At 47.0% G+C, this 17,480-nt stretch overlaps 1 protein-coding gene across 2 annotated transcripts in view; it reads right to left on the bottom strand.

Annotated features, from left to right (window-relative positions):
- The window catches only part of LOC119976779 (F-box only protein 36-like), a 90,503-nt gene that overhangs the window by 72,186 nt on the left and 837 nt on the right, over positions 1 to 17,480 (bottom strand). The gene's annotated exons all lie outside the window — the stretch shown is intronic.

Below are 17,480 nucleotides of genomic sequence, written 5' to 3' on the forward strand. Positions count from 1 at the left end.
TCTTTTACCTTCCTCCCAGTCTCGTCTAAAACACCTATATCCTGGAATATTTAGCTGCCAGTCTCGTCCCCTTTTTAACCAAGTCTCCATTACAGCAACCACATCCAAGTTCCGCACATGAATCATGGCTTTAAGTTCATCTGTCTTACCTTTTTTTAAAAAAATTTTTTAATTCAGATTTTACCCCTCCTAGTCGCGTTACTCCCTCCATAATACTCCCGTAAGTCAGCTGACTCCTGCTGACCCCGGCAACTCCCGCCACTCCTCCGACCCCTCCCAGCGTGGGGCTACCCCTCCTCCCCAGTGCCCACCAGCAGGCTCTCCTCCTCCCCCTCCCGCAGGAAAAAAAAAGCCCGTGCTTCTCATCTCCAACCCCGCCCCCATCCACCCTCAGCACGGGAAAAAGCCTGTGCTTTCCACGTGCCCGACCCCGCCTCCTCTAAGGCAACTTTCATTGTCGGCCCAAGCCCCTCGCCCCCTTCCCACCATCAGCTCCTCACACTACAAATCTACCCCCCACCTCGAGCCCATCCACCAAACCCGTGCAAAAAGACAGTGCCCCGCACGCCCCGAAAACCACACAGAACCAGCATTTAACAGAAAGCCCCCTCTCAGAAAATCACACAGTTACATACAGACCCCCGCACCCAACCCTCAGTTTGAGTCCAACTTCTCGGCCTGCACAAAGGCCCACGCCTTCTCCGGGGACTCGAAGTAAAAGTGTCGGTCCTTGTAGGTGACCCACAAACGCGCCGGCTGCAACATGCCAAACGTCACTCCTTTGCTGTGTAGCACCGCCTTCGTCTGGTTGTACCCAACCCTCCGCACTCCAGTCCTGGTAGATCCGCACCACCGCGTTCTCCCACCTGCTACTCCGCTCCTTCTTGGCCCACCTGAGCACACACTCCCGGTCAACGAACCGGTGGAACCGCACCAGCACCGCCTTTGGCGGCTCATTCGGCTTGGGCCTCCTTGCCAGCATTCTGTGGGCCCCCTCCAGCTCCAGGGGCCCCTGGAAGGACCCAGCTCCCATCAGCGAATTCAGCAGGACGACCACGTAGGCTCTCAAGTCAGACCCCTCCAGCCCCTCCGGGAGGCCCAGGATCCGCAAATCTTTCCGCCTCGACCGGTTCTCCATCTCCTCGAACCGCTCCTGCCACCTTTTGTGGAGCGCCTCATACATCTCCACCTTTACCACAAGGGCTGAGGCCTCTTCCTCTTTCAGAGGCCTGCTGTCGGATCGCCCGGATTGCCACCCAGAGTCTCCAGCAGCTTGTCAATGGAAGCCTTCAACAGCTCTAGCAGCTCCACTTTGAGCTCCCGAAAGCAGCGCTGGAGAATCTCCTGCTGCTCCTGCGCCCACTGCCTCCATTCCTCTAGGTCTCCGCCGACCGCCATCTTGTGCTTCTTCCCTCGCTTTTTCTTAGGCGCTGCCACCGCTCTCTTGCTTGCCCCACTCCTGGTCCAGGCCATACACCGATGGGGAACTGCTGCTGACTCCTTCCCACGTCAGGAATCGTCGAAAAAATGCCGCTGGCGGCCTTAAAAAAGAGCCCAAAGGTCCGTTCCTGGCGGGAGCTGCAGAACGTCCGGCTTAGCTCCGCATAGCCGCAACCGGAAGTCTTCATCTGTCTTACCTGTTATACTCCGTGTATTGAAGCAGATACGCCAGACCTCCAGTCCCACTGAGCTCGACCTTCCCCAGCCGACCCTTCCTCTTAGCCAGCCTGGCCCTGGTACCATGTTTATTCCCAGTCTCTACACTTGCTGGCTTACCCGTTCCGATTCCCACCCAGCCTGCCAAATTAATTTAAACCCACCCGAACCATATTAACAAACCTCCCAGCCAGGATATTGATGCCCCTCCAGTTCAGGTGTAACCTGTCCTTCTTGTACAGGCCCCACCTTCCCTGGAAGACATCCCAATGATCCAAAAAACTGGTCCTCCCACCTGCACCTCACCTTCTCCATGTTCGCCGCCCAATAATAGTGTAGCAGGTTCGGCAAAACCAACCCTCCCTTCTGCCTGTCTCTGTAACAGGGTCCTCTTAATCCTTGGTACCTTCCCTGCCCATACAAAAAGTCCAAGATAACGATAACCAGTTTTTGAAAGAAGGCCTTCGGTACAAAAATCGGAAGGGTCTGGAATATGAACAGAATCCTCGGCAGAATGTTCATCTTCACCACTTGGACCCACCCTGCCAGAGTCAGGAGCAATGTGTCCCACCGATTCAGATTCTCCCTAACCTTCTCCACCAGCTTTGATAGATTCCATTTATGTAGCATTGCCCATTCCCTCGCCACCTGAATCCCCAGCTATCTAAACCTGTCTCTGGCCACCTTGAATGGCAACCCCACTAGGTTGGCTCGCCAACCCAACTTGTTCACGGGGAACACACACTTTTTCCTACATTTAGCTTATATCCCACGTATGCCCTAAACTTACCCAACAGGTCCATGATCCCCTCCATGCTCTCATACAGTAGTAGGTCGTTCACGTATAGTGACACCAATGCTCCCTTCAACCCCTCATAATCCCTTGCCACTCTGTCGACCCCCTAAGAGGTATTTCCAGGGGCTCTATTGATAGAGCAAACAACAGTGGCAACAGCGGGCACCCCTGCCTTGGTCACCTGTGCAGTTTAAAGTTTCATAAGCCCATGTTGTGGTTCTGCACACTTGCCTTTGGTGCCACATATAATAGGTGCACCCATGCCACAAACTTCGGCACAAATCCGAACCTTCCTAGGATTTCAAACAGGTAACTCTGCCCCACCCGGTCAAATACCTTCTCCGCGCCCATGGACAACAGTACCTCCAGTACCTGAGCTCTGGACGGGGTCATGACCACATTTAACAGCCTCCCTGTATTACTGGAAAGCTGCCTGCTCTTTACGAAACCTGTCTGGACCTCCGCAACCGCCCCCGGTAATCATCCATCCTTCCCGCCACCAACTTATCCAGCACTTGTTTATTTAACAGCAATATGGGCCTATATGATCCACATTCCTATGGGTACCGCTTATACTCTCCAATACCTCCCTTAGCCCCAAGGGCTCCTCTAGCGCCTGCCTATTCTCTTCCTCCAACTGTGGGAACACCAGTGCGTGCAAAAAACGTGCTATGTCCCCCTTCACCCCCCAGGTCCACCCTTTACAATAATCATTCAACGCCTCGTTTATCTTCCCCGGCTCTGACACCATATCCCTGCCCCAGTCCGTATCTTCAATATTTCCCTGGACGCGGCCTGCCTTCGGAGCTGATGTGCTAACCTCCCTGTATTCGCACTGCACCCCCCTTGCCCTAGGCAGCTTTCCTATTGCCCTCCCCATTGTTAACCCAACGAATTGCCTCTGCAATTTTTTCGTCCTTGCCAATCCCTCCGTGGTGGGCACATCGGAGTACTCCCGATTTACCACAACTATTTTGCTCATTAGCCATTCATATACTTCCCTCTTTTCCCTATCCACGTGTGCCTTGAATGAGATAATCTCCCCCTGGACCACTGCTTTTAGTGCTTCCCAAAATGTGGCCGCCGACACCTCCCCGTTTTGGTTCAATTCTGTATAATCTTTAATCACAACCCACACTTTTAATCGCAAAAACCCTCTATCTACCAACAACCCTGAATCGAACCTCCACCCTGGCCTCTGTTCCCATCCCGATCTAGGCCGAATCTGTAGCCAATGCATAGTCGAGATTACTATCCCTGTGTACTCTGCCCCCTCCACCCCAAAACCTCCTGGCTCACCACAAAAAAGTTGAATCTTGAATACACCTTATAAACTTGGGAAAAAGGAATACTCCCTTCCCCCTGGGTTCTTGAAGTGCCATGGGTCCACCATACCCATCTTTTTCATAACGCTCTGAAAAGCAACAGCAAACACCAGCTCCTTCGCCATCTGTATCCTACCCATTGACCTGGGGCTCGATCTACCCTCAGCTCTAGGACACAATTCAAATCTCCTTCCATAATCAACTGGTGCGTGGCCACATCTGGGATCGCTGCCAGCAACCCCCTCATAAAACCATTATCGCCCCAATTCGGTGCATATACATTCACCAGTACCACCAGCCTCCCCTCTAATACCCCATTCATCATCACATTTCTCCACCCAGGTCCCTCACATCCTTCGCGCTCACAAACCCCATTTTCTTAATCAAAATGGCGATGACCTCAGCCATTTTGGATGGCCCCTTAATAAAAGGGAAACTCCAGAATGCAGGGACACATCCACAATGTAAGTATGGTTGATCCTGCAGGAGGGAGGTGGTGGGGGGTAAAGAGAGTGAACTAACCACCCCCTCCCACCCTATAAATCAGCATAGTCACCTGAAACGTCAGAGGACTTAATGGCCCAGTGAAAAGATCCAGAGTCTTCGCCCATCTGAAAAGTATGAAAGCTGACATAGTCTTCCTTCAAGAGAAGGACGGACAGCGGCACTACAACTGTGTACAGCACCCATGGACAGACAGGTCGAACACCAAAACAGGGAGGGACCTCTGGTATGGTGAAAGAACTCGGCCTGGCTAATAATGGAGCAGATGGAGAGCAGTGGTTCCATGGTGGTTCACCCACCCAGCTGAGAAGGAGTTCTCCTTCTCCCAGGTACATAACGTATACACCCGGATTGACTTCTTGGTAACGGGGAAATCAGTGCTTTCAGGATAGCAAGAGTGGAATACTCCGCGATCGTGAACTCCAACCACGGACATGGATGGGAGGTGGGAGACAGCTGTACCCAACGCCCCTCCATGGAGTTTGGATATGGCCTTCCTGGCCGACAAGGTTTGCTGCGAGAAAATATCACCGGCCATAGATGAGTATATTACTAATAACTGGAACGCAGAGGTCTCACCCTCCACGCTTTGGGAGGCGCTGAAGGTTGTAATTAGGTGAAAGTATTGCTCACAAAGCACAAGGGATAGGAAAGTGAAGATGACTAGGCAACAGCTAGTCGACTCCATTCTGGAGGTAGATCTGCAATACTGTGACGCTCCGTCTGTAGAGCTCCTGGTGGAGAGGAAGAAGATACAAATAGACTTTGACCTGCTCTCCATGAGGAAAGTGGTGCACCAACTCCGCCAGGCACGGGGACCCTGTACGAGCATGGAGTCAAAGCCAGCTGCTGGTTGGCTCACCAGCCGTGAAAGCAGGCAGCCACGAGGGAAATAGCACAAATTAGAGAATATGCAAACTCCACACAGCCAACGACCCCGGCTGGGATCGAACACGGGTCCCCAGTGCTGTGAGGCAGCAGTGCTAACCACGCAGTATGGTAGATAAAGTGGATAGTAGTGTGGCTTCACAGCGCCAGGGTTGATTCCCCGCTAGGTCACTGTCTGTGCGGAGTCTGCCGTTCTCTCCGTGGTCTGCGTGGGTTTCCTCCCACAGTCCAAATACATGCAGATTAGGTGGATAGGCCATGATAAATTGCCCTTAGTGACCAAAACGGTTAGGAGGGGTTATTGGGTTGCGGGATAGGGTGAAAGTGAGGGCTTAGGTGGTCAGTGCAGACTCGAGAGGGCCGAATGGCCTCCTTCTGCATTGTATGTTCTATGTTCACGCCCCCCCCCCCCCCCAATCCACTCTCACCTTCCCCATGTCTTTCCACACTGCACATGTGCAGTCTCTGCATATGCACAAGTTCACTGTTCGCTACTTTAGCCATTGCGAGATTTGGGGGAAACTGAACCCCATGAACGGCAGGACTTCACTGTAGTGTGGTTGCCTTTCAAGTACCAAGCACTCACAATGGCCAAGCAGTCACTCAGTTTAAAGGGTAATTAGAGATGGGCAATAAATGCTGGCCTTGCCAGTGATGTCCACACTCCATGAAAGAATACATATTTAAAATTCCTTTGACCCTCTCGGCAATCAAGACTTCATCTAACTCCGCCTTAAAAATATTCCATGACCTTCACTGCTCTCTGGGGAAGAGAATTCCACAGAGTAACAATCTTCGGAGGAGAAAAACATTTATTTTACTCTCCATGGGCAACCCCTTATGCTAGTTTATCCCATGAGGGGAAACATATTCTAGCCTTTCCCATGAGGAGAAACACTCTCTCAGTAACCACACTATCACGTCCCTTCAGGATCAGTATGTTTCAATAAGATCACCTCTCATTCTTCTAAACTCCAATGGATACGGGCCCAACTATTCAACCTTTCATGGGCAGCACGGTAGCATTGTGGATAGCACAATCGCTTCACAGCTCCAAGGTCCCAGGTTCGATTCCCGGCTTGGGTCACTGTCTGTGCGGAGTCTGCACATCCTCCCCGTGTGTGCGTGGGTTTCCTCCGGGTGCTCCGGTTTCCTCCCACTGTCCAAAGATGTGCAGGTTAGGGTGGATTGGCCATGATAAATTTCCCTCAGTGTCCAAAATTGCCCTTAGTGTTGGGTGGGGTTACTGGGTTATGGGGATAGGGTTGGGTAGGGTGCTCTTTCCAAGGGCTGGTGCAGACTCGATGGGCTGAATGGCCTCCTTCTGCACTGTAAATTCTATGATAAAAATTCTATGATAAAGGTAACCCAAGATTCAATTGTGTAAACCCTCTCATGCAGTCATATCCTACGTAAGGAGATCGAAACTGTACACAGTAATCCAAACGTGTTCATATGACGCATCTCTGCACGACACAGACACAAATTTAGAATTTTAAGAAAATGCTGAAAGTCAGTCAGTATTTGTAGAAAAAAATTCCAATACAGGAACTCGGAAAGATTCATAGCACAGGATGCAGCTATTTACTCCATTATGTTGGTGTCAGCTGAAAAATAAACTACTCAGTTTCTTTCCACCTTCCAGTTCTTAGTCCATAGCCATGTTGTCACTGTGGTAGATTCAAGATAGAGTCTTCAGGCCTTGGAAGTGAAGCTGTTAAACACTACAGGCTGCGAAGTTAGACTGCCAGATTGTCCTCGCAAGGCACATAATTGTTCTCTTAAATAGACCCTGTTCAGCAACAAGGCTGCTTGTGAGGAAACACGAAAAACACTACGAATACACAATATTCCCTCCACCTTTAAATCAAAAATCATAATAAACGGTACAACATTATAAATTAGCAACATGAGCATTCAATCAACAACAAGAGCCAATACAGAGGTTCCGGAGGTCGTTGCTCCATGCGGTTGTCAGTGAACCTCAGGCGTCTGCTTTTCAGTACTCGCTGCAAACTCTGGTGTCTTTGGCTTGGTGTAAACATTGTCATCGATTATCTTAACCGGAGTCGATGTAGAGATTGGAGGTTGACTGTTTGATTCACAATTAAGGTGCCAATTTGCCCAATTGGTTTGGTTAGCCTCAGGTTTTCAGGAAGGTCCAGGTCACCTCTTGGCATAGCTGGATTTGGACTCTGACAGATTAGTTCTTGTCGTCAAACATTGATCTGCATTCCTTCCCCACATTACATCATTTTGGGTTTGTGCAATGTTGCAGACTGGTCCTGTCTGTGCCAGGATGGTGGCAGGAATCCACTTTTCACTTGTGGTCTAATTTCTTGCCAGAATTTCTTGACCCTGGCAAAAAAACCCACAACATTTTGCCTTGTTCTCCCAGCATATTACCTGATCCTGCTGCATTTTCTTGATAATCGCCTTGGGTGGTTTGAGCAAATCGAATGCTATGCCTGGTTGACATTTGACCACTTGCAATGTCGACTGTGCAGTATTCCACTGTGTGATCCGGAATTGACTCGCGGTCTAAACCTTGTTCGCCTCTAAACCTTGCCCCTCGCACCTTAAACCTATGCCCCTTAGTAATTGACCCCTCTAGTCTGGGAAAAAGCCTCTGACTATCCACCCTGTCTATGCCCCTCATAATTTTATGAACCTCTATCAAGTCGCTCCTCAACCTCCGACGTTCCAGTGAGAACAAAGAGTTTTTTCAACCTCTCCTCCATGCCAGGCAACATCCTGGCAAATCTCTTCTGCACCCTCTCCAAAGCCTCCACATCCTTCTGGTAGTGTGGTGACCAGAATTGAACACTATACTCCCAAGTGTGGCCTAACTAAGGTTCTATACAGCTGCAACATGACTTGCCAATTTTTATACTCAATGCCCTGGCCAATGAAAAAAAGCATGCCGTATGCCTTCTTGACTACCCTCTCCACCTGTGTTGCCACTTTCAGTGACCTGTGGACCTGTACACCTAGATCTCTCTGACTTTCAATACACTCGAGGGTTCTACCATTCACTGTATATTCCCTACCTGTATTAGACCTTCCAAAATGCATTACCTCACATTTTGTCCGGATTAAACTCCATCTGCCATCTCTCCGCCTAAGTCTCCAAACGATCTAAATCCTGCTGTATCCTCTGACAGTCCTCATCGCTATCTGCAATTTCACCAACCTTTGTGTCGTCTGCAAACTTACTAATCAGACTGCTCTAGCCATGTCTCCGAAATGTTGTGGCCATTTTGGAGACATGGCTAGAGCAGGGACAGGAATGGTTGTTGCATGTTCCGGGGTTTAGATATTTCAGTAAGCTCAGGGAAGGTGGTAAAAGAGGAGGAGGGGTGGCATTGTTAGTCAAGGACAGTATTACGGTGGCAGAAAGGATGTTTGATGAGGACTCGTTTACTGGAGGTAGTATGGGCTGAGGTTAGAAACAGGAAAGGAGAGGTCACCCTGTTGGGAGTTTTCTATAGGTCTCCGAAAAGTTCCAGAGACGTAGAGGAAAGGATTGCAAAGATGATTCTGGATAGGAGCGAAAGTAACAGGGTAGTTGTTATGGGGGACTTTAACTTTCCAAATATTGACTGGAAACTCTATAGATCGAGTACTTTAGATGGGTCCGTTTTTGTCCAATGTGTGCAGGAGGGTTTCCTGACACAGTATGTAGATAGGCCAACAAGAGGCGAGGCCACATTAGATTTGGTACTGGGTAATGAACCAGAACAGGTGCTAGATTTGGAGGTAGGTGAGCACTTTGGTGATAGTGACCACAATTCAGTTACATTTACTTTAGCAATGGAAAGGGATAGGTATTTACCGCAGGGCAAGAGTTATAGCTGGGGGAAAGGCAATTATGATGCGATGAGGCAAGACTTAGGATGCATAGGATGGGTAAGGAAATTGCAGGGGATGGGCACAATTCAAATGTGGAGCTCTTTCAAGGAACAGCTACTGCGTGTCCTTGATAAGTATGTACCTGTCAGGCAGGGAGGAAAATGTCGAGCGAGGGAACCGTGGTGTACTAAAGTAATTGAATCACTTGTCAAGAGGAAGGAGGCGGCTTATGTAAAGATGAGACGTGAAGGTTCAGTTAGGACGCTCGAGAGTTACAAGTTAGCTAGGAAGGACCTAAAGAGAGAGCTAAGAAGAGCCAGGAGGGGACATGAGAAGTCTTTGGCAGGTAGGATCATGGATAACCCTAAAGCTTTTGATAGGTATGTCAGGAATAAAGAATGACTAGGGTAAGAGTAGGGCCAGTCAAGGACAGTAGTGGGAAGTTGTACGTGGAGTCCAAGGAGATCGGAGGTCCTAAATGAATATTTTTTGTCAGTATTCACGCAGGAAAAAGACAATGTTGTCGAGGAGAACACCGAGATACAGGCTACTAGACTAGAAGGGCTTGAGGTTCATAAGGAGGAGGTGTTAGCAATTCTGGAAAGTGTGAAAATAGATATGTCCCCTGGGCCGGATGGGATTTATCCTAGGATTCTCTGGGAAGCTAGGGAGGAGATTGCTGAGCCTTTGGCTTTGATCTTTATGTCGTCATTGTCTACAGGAATAGTGCCAAAAGACTGGAGGATTGCAAATGTTATCCCATTGTTCAAGAAGGGGAGCAGAGACAACCCCGGTAACTATAGACCAGCGAGCCTTACTTCTGTTGTGGGCAAAGTCTTGGAAAGGTTTATAAGAGACAGGATTAATAATCACCTGGAAAGGAATAATTTGATTAGGGATAGTCAACATGGTTTTGTGAAGGGTAGGTCGTGCCTCACAAACCTTATTGAGTTCTTTGAGAAGGTGACCAAACAGGTGGATGAGGGTAAAGCAGTTGCTGTGGTGTATATGGATTTCAGTGAAGCGTTTGATAAGGTTCCCCACGGTAGGCTATTGCAGAAAATATGGAGGCATGCGATTCAGGGTGATTTAGCAGTTTGGATCAGAAATTGGCTCACTGTAAGAAGACAGAGGGTGGTGGTTGATGGGAAATGTTCAGCCTGGAGTTCAGCTACAAGTGGTGTACCACAAGGATCTGTTTTGGGGCCACTGCTGTTTCTCATTTTTATAAATGAGGAGGAGGGCGTAGAAGATGGGCGAGTAAATTTGCAGGTGACACTAAAGTCGGTGGAGTTGTGGACAGTGCGGAAAGATGTTGTAGGTTACAGAGGGACATAGATTAGCTGCAGAGATGGGCTAAGAGGTGGCAAATGGTGTTTAATGCAGAAAAGTGTGAGGTGATTCAATTTGGAAGGAGTAACAGGAATACAGAATACTGGGCTAGTGGTAAGATTCTTGGTAGTGTGGATGATCAGAGAAATCTCGATGTCCATGTACATAGATCCCTAAAAGTTGACACCCAGGTTGATAGGGATGTTAAAAAGGCATACGGTGTGTTAGCTTTCATTGGTAGAGGGATTGAGTTTCAGAGCCATGAGGTCATGTAAAAAATGAAAAGAAAATCGCTTATTGTCACGAGTAGGCTTCAATGACGTTACTGTGAAAAGCCCCTAGTCAACACATTCCAGCGCCTGTTCGGGGAGGCTGGTACGGGAATTGAACCGTGCTGCTGGCCTGCCTAGGTCTGCTTCAAAAGCTAGCCATTTAGCCCAGTGTGCTAAACCAGTCCCTGATGTTGCAGCTGTACAAAACTCTGGTGCGGCCGCATTTGGAATATTGCGTGCAGTACTGCTCGCCGCATTATAGGAAGGATGTGGAAGCATCGGAAAGGGTGCAGAGGAGATTTACCAGGATGTTGCCTGGTATGGAGGGAAGATCTTATGAGGAAAGGCTGAGGGACTTGAGGCTGTTTTTGTTAGAGAGAAGGTTAAGAGGTGACTTAATTGAGGCATACAAGATGATCAGGGGATTAGGTAGGGTGGACAGTGAGAGCCTTTTTCCTCTGATGGTGATGGCCAGCATGAGGGGACATAGCTTTAAATTGAGGGGCGATAGATATAGGACAGATGTCAGAGGTAGGTTCTTTTACTAGTAGTAAGGGCGTGGAATGCCCTGCCTGCAACAGTAGTGGACTCGCCAACATTCAGGGCATTTAAATGGTCATTGGATAAACATATGGATGGTAAGGGAATATGTAGATGGGTTTTAGAGTGGTTTCACAGGCCAGCGCAACATTGAGGGCCGAAGGGTCTATACTGCGCTGTAATGTTCTATGTTCTCGACCAGTTACATTTTCCTCCAAATCATTTATATATACACTACTGTCATGTGAGAGTACTTTTAACAAATGGATGTTAAACAATGTACCTTTAAGAAATGAAGCAGCTCATATTACTGAAGTGATGTCAGAGGGTGGGGGGAGCTCATTTCTGCTTTTAGTTTCAGTTTGAGAGAGCAGCTGAAAAGTGCCTGGCTGGTTTGCTATGAGCTGTTTGGAAGGAGAAAGCCAGTTTTGAGAAAAAGAGCTTGGGTGTGTATGTGTTTGTAGTGAGCTGGATCTGCTGTGATCTCTGCCATGAAAGACTATCTCTGAATCATTTGGGTGATTTAAACTCATAATAGTAATGTCTTTAACCTGATGTGTTTATGTTGTTAAAGGTGAAGTCTTTTGGAGGTTTGAAGGAACATTTTGAGGGATTATTTAGTGTTGTATTATTTTCAGGGTTATATTTGAAGTAGGGGTGTTAAGTGATCGAATGTTTATTTAAAAGGTTAAGTTGAATTCATGGAATAAAAATTGTTTTGTGTTTAAAAACCCAGGTGTCCATAATTGTAATACCACACCTGGAGAACAAGCCGTGTGCTTCAAAAGCAACAATCCATTAAAGGGAGAGGTTGGTTGAACTCCATGATACATTTTGGGGTTCTGAAAACGCCGCTCCCATAACACTACGAACAGCAAAGGTCCCAGCACTGATGCCTGCAGTTCACCACTAGTCACAGCCCTCCAATCAGAAAACCACCCTTCCATTGCTACTCCCTGCCTTATGACCTAGCCAGTTCTGTATCCATCTTGCCAGCTCACCTCTGATCCCCTGTGACATCACCTTTTGTACCAGTATGCCATGGGGGACCTTGTCAAAGGCCTTACTGAGATCCATATAGACAACATCCACTGCCCTACCTGCTTCATTGTTTGTACAAAACTTACTTCCAGCCCATTTGTGGCAGTGTGATAAGGACCGCTCCTCATTACCAGATGCATTGACTCTGTTCTCTATCAAGCAGTTTATGAACTCCTGAGATACAAAATGCCGGTAGCATACTACTCTTCCAAACTTGATCCAGTGGCGCTGGGTCACCCTATTTGCACCCACATTCTGACAGCCATGCACAACAGTTTACAGGCCACCGCTAATATAACACTCCAGCAAGACATTACCGTGTACAGCTCCCACTTGGTCACTGTACTGTTGGGGCAGCTGCAGACTCAGCATCCCACTACGGCTTGTTAGAAAAACACCAATGGTTTGGCATAAACAACATGTACCCGTTGCCAGGCGTTTCCCTTGGTGTAACAGGGTTAATGGCGGGGTTCGGCACTTTTGCGCAAGCCTAACACATTACCACCTTCTCATCAATTTTGGCAGCTAGCCACGGCCACCAAAAATATTGTCTGGCTATCTCCTTCATCCTTATAATACCACAGAGACCTTGGTGTAATTGGTTCAATATACGTTTGTTTTCTTAATAATTGTGGAATGATGATTCTCACTCCCCAGGGGGACAGCCTGCCTTTATGGATAACTCAAGTCTTTGGGTGAAATATGGCTGCAACTCAGGGTTTGTTCCTGAAGTTTTGCCTCAAAACACCATGTACATAAGCACTAGATCAGTTGTGGTATGCTTCCTCACCTGTCCTGCGGTTACAGGAGTGAGTGCTATCTATTTGCTCGAAGTAGAAAACGTTTCCACACTAACTGCTTATTGGAGAACTATTTGATAAGTGTAGTTGGGAAGAGTCCATCTGTGTTCCCATAGAATTTACAGTGCAGAAGGAGGCCATTCGGCCCTTCGAGTCTGCACCGGCTCATGGAAAGAGCACCCTACCCAAGGTTAACACCTCCACCCTATCCCCATAACCCAGTAACCCCACCCAACACTAAGGGCAATTTTGGACACTAAGGGCAATTTATCATGGCCAATCCACCTAACCTGCACATCTTTGGACTGTGGGAGGAAACCGGAGCACCCGGAGGAAACCCACGCACACACGGGGAGGATGTGCAGACTCCACACAGACAGTGACCCAAGCAGGAATCGACCCTGGGACCCTGGAGCTGTGAAGCGATTGTGCTAACCACAATGCTACCGTGCTGCCCATGAAGGTTTGATTGATGATATTTGATCATGTATGTGTGCTGACAAGAGCAATGCCCACCTCTGCATTCTGTTCGCTGCCAGTGATACAATCCCAGTATGAAATCCAAAAGTCATTAGTGGGTGATGGTCTGTCAATAAAATGAATTTCCTCCGATAAAGAAATTGGTAGAACTGTTTTATTCCAAAAATTATTCCTGGGGCATCTTTTGCTCTCTGTACATAATTGTTTTTGGCCTTATTTAAGGTCCACGGCAAGAAGGCTATCAGCTTCTCTCCACCTGTGGGCATTATGTGGGAAACCACCGCCCCAAGCAGAGATGAGTCACATGCCAGTTGCAAGGGTAAATTTAGATCAAAATGTGTCAGGACTTCTGACTTGAATAGCACGTCTTTTGCTTGCATGAATGCTCTCTCACACATTGTCAAATAAAAAATGGAAATGGGGGAAATCTTCCTTATTCTTCCCAATAACCAAAATAATATCCAGGTAAAACTGGATTCTGTCTAATCTGCTTAATGTTTGGTCCATAGCTCGTTGGAACAATGCTGGCGCTGAAGTGATGCCAAATGGTAATCTTTTGTATTAAGTATTAAAATAATTCTTTTTGTGTCAAGAACTTTGTGAATCCTGATCCACGTTAATTTGAAGATATGCTTGACTGAGGTTGATTTTACTGAAGTATTAGCCTTCATCCAACCCAGTGAATAGGTCATCAATCAGGGGTAGAAAGTACTGCTCTGCACACAGTACAGGATTAATTGTGACTTTAAAATCACCATAAATGCATACAGATGTCTTTTTTAATCACGGGTACAATCAATGTAGCCCAATCGCTCACGTTAACGGGTTCAAGGACTCTCGTTCTGACCAGCCCTTCTAAATCTGCCTCTACCTTAGGTTTGATTGCATGCAGCACTGACCTAGCCTTTAAGTATCTCACCTGACCGTCTTCCTTGATCTCCAGCTTTACGGAGATATCCCTCGTTTCCCAGCTTACCGTGGAAGACAATGGCAGATTTCAAGATTTTGGGTAGGTCTGATTTGGAATTGATCAGGAGATTTATTTACCTTGACCCAGTGTAATTCTGATCTTTTTCAGCCAAGTTCTTCCCATTAGTGTCAGGTAATTTCTTTTGACTATGTGCAAGGACAAATCTACCACCTGTCCATTTAATTGCACTGTTACATCAATATGGTCCCTCAACAGAACGCACAGTGTAGGTTTTAACACTATATTTGAGGGTGGCAGAGGAATATGTCAGAACTTTTCTTAATAAAGAGTCTCTGGCACCAGAAAGACAGCTGCCCAGAGTCCACTTCAATCTTCATCAGCTGACCATCCAGTAATGGAGTGTCCCAGGACGATTTGCTGCACCAGCAATAGCTAGTACATTTAATGATAGTTAATCTTCAGACTACGAATCAAGTTCCTACTCATGTCCTTTTTGTACCATGTGGACACTTTTTCCTTGATTCAGCTTGCCACAATTTCTTTTTCTTTATAAATTTATAGTACCCAAAACATTTTTTCCAATTAAGGGGCAATTTAGCATGGCCAATCCACCTACTCTGCACATCTTTGGGTTGTGGGGGCGAAACTCACGCAAACATGGGGAGAATGTGCAAACTCCATACGGATAGTGACCCAGAGCCGGGATCGAACCTTGGACCTTGGCGCCGTGAGGCTGCAGGGATAACCCACTGCGGCACTGCGTTGCCCTTGAGGCAGCTGTGCTAACCACTGCGCCACCATGCTGCCAAATTTCTGCACATGATGTCGTTGCGACAACAATCTGCTGCTGAGTGCCCAGTTTCTGCACACCTATGGCAAGTGCACGTCTGTGTGTGTTTGAGTTTCTTGTGAATTCTTCTCCTTGAACTCAACTGTTGAGCTTCTTTGGCTGCCAATTCCATGGCTACAGCAACTCCCAAAGCTTTCTTTAAAGTTGCTTTTGGTTAACAGCCACTTTTGAATAGCTTTGCTCCTTGAACCACAGACTAATCTATCGTTTAAAACATCCCCGACTTTGCAGCGTTCAGCCAGTCTTCTCTGGGTAGCTACGAACTGGGTAATTGATTCACCTTCTTCTTGGTTGTACTAATGAAACCTAAACCTTTCGGCCATTTTGGTGACTAGTTCCCTGCAAAATTTCCACTATTTTTTTGTATCTTTGCATGTTTTGTGTCTAGCTTTTCAGCTATACCAGACTTCTAAGGGAGGTAAATGTCACCCTCCCACCCCCATTATGCCCAGGAATGTTGGAACTTTTATATCTGCTATCTTGAACGACATAGTTGAATTGTTATGTATAAAGCTCTATTGCACCAAACAGTCCCTCGGCTACAAAACCTCCTGCCATTTTTCTCTATGGAGGGACCTATGTGTGCACAATGTGCAACACTATCTTGCTTCCTTTCTCCCCAAAACAAAGCACAACCCGAGCTCACTCTGTTTCCCTTCACGTTTTTGAACACCCAGAGTTCTAAATTTGTTGTTGATGGGTACTTGCTACTCATAGCTACCGATTTTGTTTGGGTGGAACACATGGCGGGTTTCTCTCAAAAGGTTGTTTTCTTCAGATTTTCTGGTTTCTCTGCTGGCAGCAACCTTTGTTTGGGTCCCCTGTCGCGAGCCTTCATGTAGTGACAATTTCAATTATTTTTTCTTTCTGGAAATGCCTACGAATGCTGTTCGCCTACCTCATCACCAGATTTTATATGGTAGAATCAAGATCGAGTCTGTTGGCCTTGGCGATTCAACTAAAATGTAGAGCTTTATTTAGAAGATGTTAACACTACAGGCTGCGATGTTAACACTGCCCATTTGCCCGCGTAAACGTTGTCTTAAAGTGCCCCTGTCCAGCGACAAGGCTGCTTGTGAGGAAACACAAACACTATGAATACATGACAGTCACGGTGCTTCAAATTCATATTCAATTATTTTGTAAATACAATGAGGATTTTTGCCTCTAATACCCTTTCAGGCAGCGAGTTCCAGACCACCAACACCCTCTGGGTAAAATTAATGTTCTCCTCAACCCATAATTTTATACACATCGATTAAATCTCCCCTCAACCTCCTGTGTTCCAAAGATAACAACAGCAACCACCACGCAACCCATGGGGATGACCCAATTAATCTCTCAGTGAGCCTCGTGGAGTACAAGCTCTCCTTGGTGTAGAGTTCCATCACTGGGTTAGTTAATTCAGTACCATAAGAGCCGGCCCAGGTAGGAGCCGAGTGCAGAGTAGTCCCGACTGGGACTATTACTTGTAAATACACCATTTTTGACTCTCCTTGCCAGACTCCACCATGACTACCAAACACAGTCTTTACTCATAGCTAAAATTCTCCAGTTCTGGCAACATCCTTTTGAATGTCTCTCGGGTAAGATCACATCCTTCCTGTAATGTGGTGACTAGAACTGTAGATTACAATCTAAGTAGTGTCTTATACAGTTCCTAGCATAACCTCCCCTCTTATACTATCCACCTCTGCCAATAAAGAAAAGCATCCTACTTGACTAACTTATCTGCCTGTTCGTCCACTTTTAGGGTTCAGTACATATACATTCCATGGTCCCTTGCCTTGTTTGTCCTCCTCGAAAGGGGATACTTCATTGGCTTCCTGAAAGCCAGCCACAAAACAGTGCCAAATCTATTTTATAAAGCAAGTAATCTCATGCCCTGCTGATTTTAGGATAGATTGAAGAACTGCATGTTTGTTTTCTTGCTGTTTAATTGGAAATTGAGTAGTGCTTAAGGGGCAATTGTAAGCTGTTATTTTTCAGATGTGAAGTTAAAAATGTCAATATTGTAGTCATAATAAAGTTTTGTTTTAGAAATACGAAAGCCCCATTTTTTCATGCAATCACTCCTGGAGCTAATCATTCTTTCCATACCGTCTTACAAATAAGCTAAAATATTTTGTCCCGTATCCAAGCTGTTGGGGTGCGGTCTGGGATGCCTCCTTGCCCCACACCTGACCCAGGGTAGCCCCCCTCAAAACTATATG

Source organism: Scyliorhinus canicula, chromosome 13 (genome assembly GCF_902713615.1).
Source record: "Scyliorhinus canicula chromosome 13, sScyCan1.1, whole genome shotgun sequence".
Classification (NCBI taxonomy): Eukaryota; Metazoa; Chordata; class Chondrichthyes; order Carcharhiniformes; family Scyliorhinidae; genus Scyliorhinus; species Scyliorhinus canicula.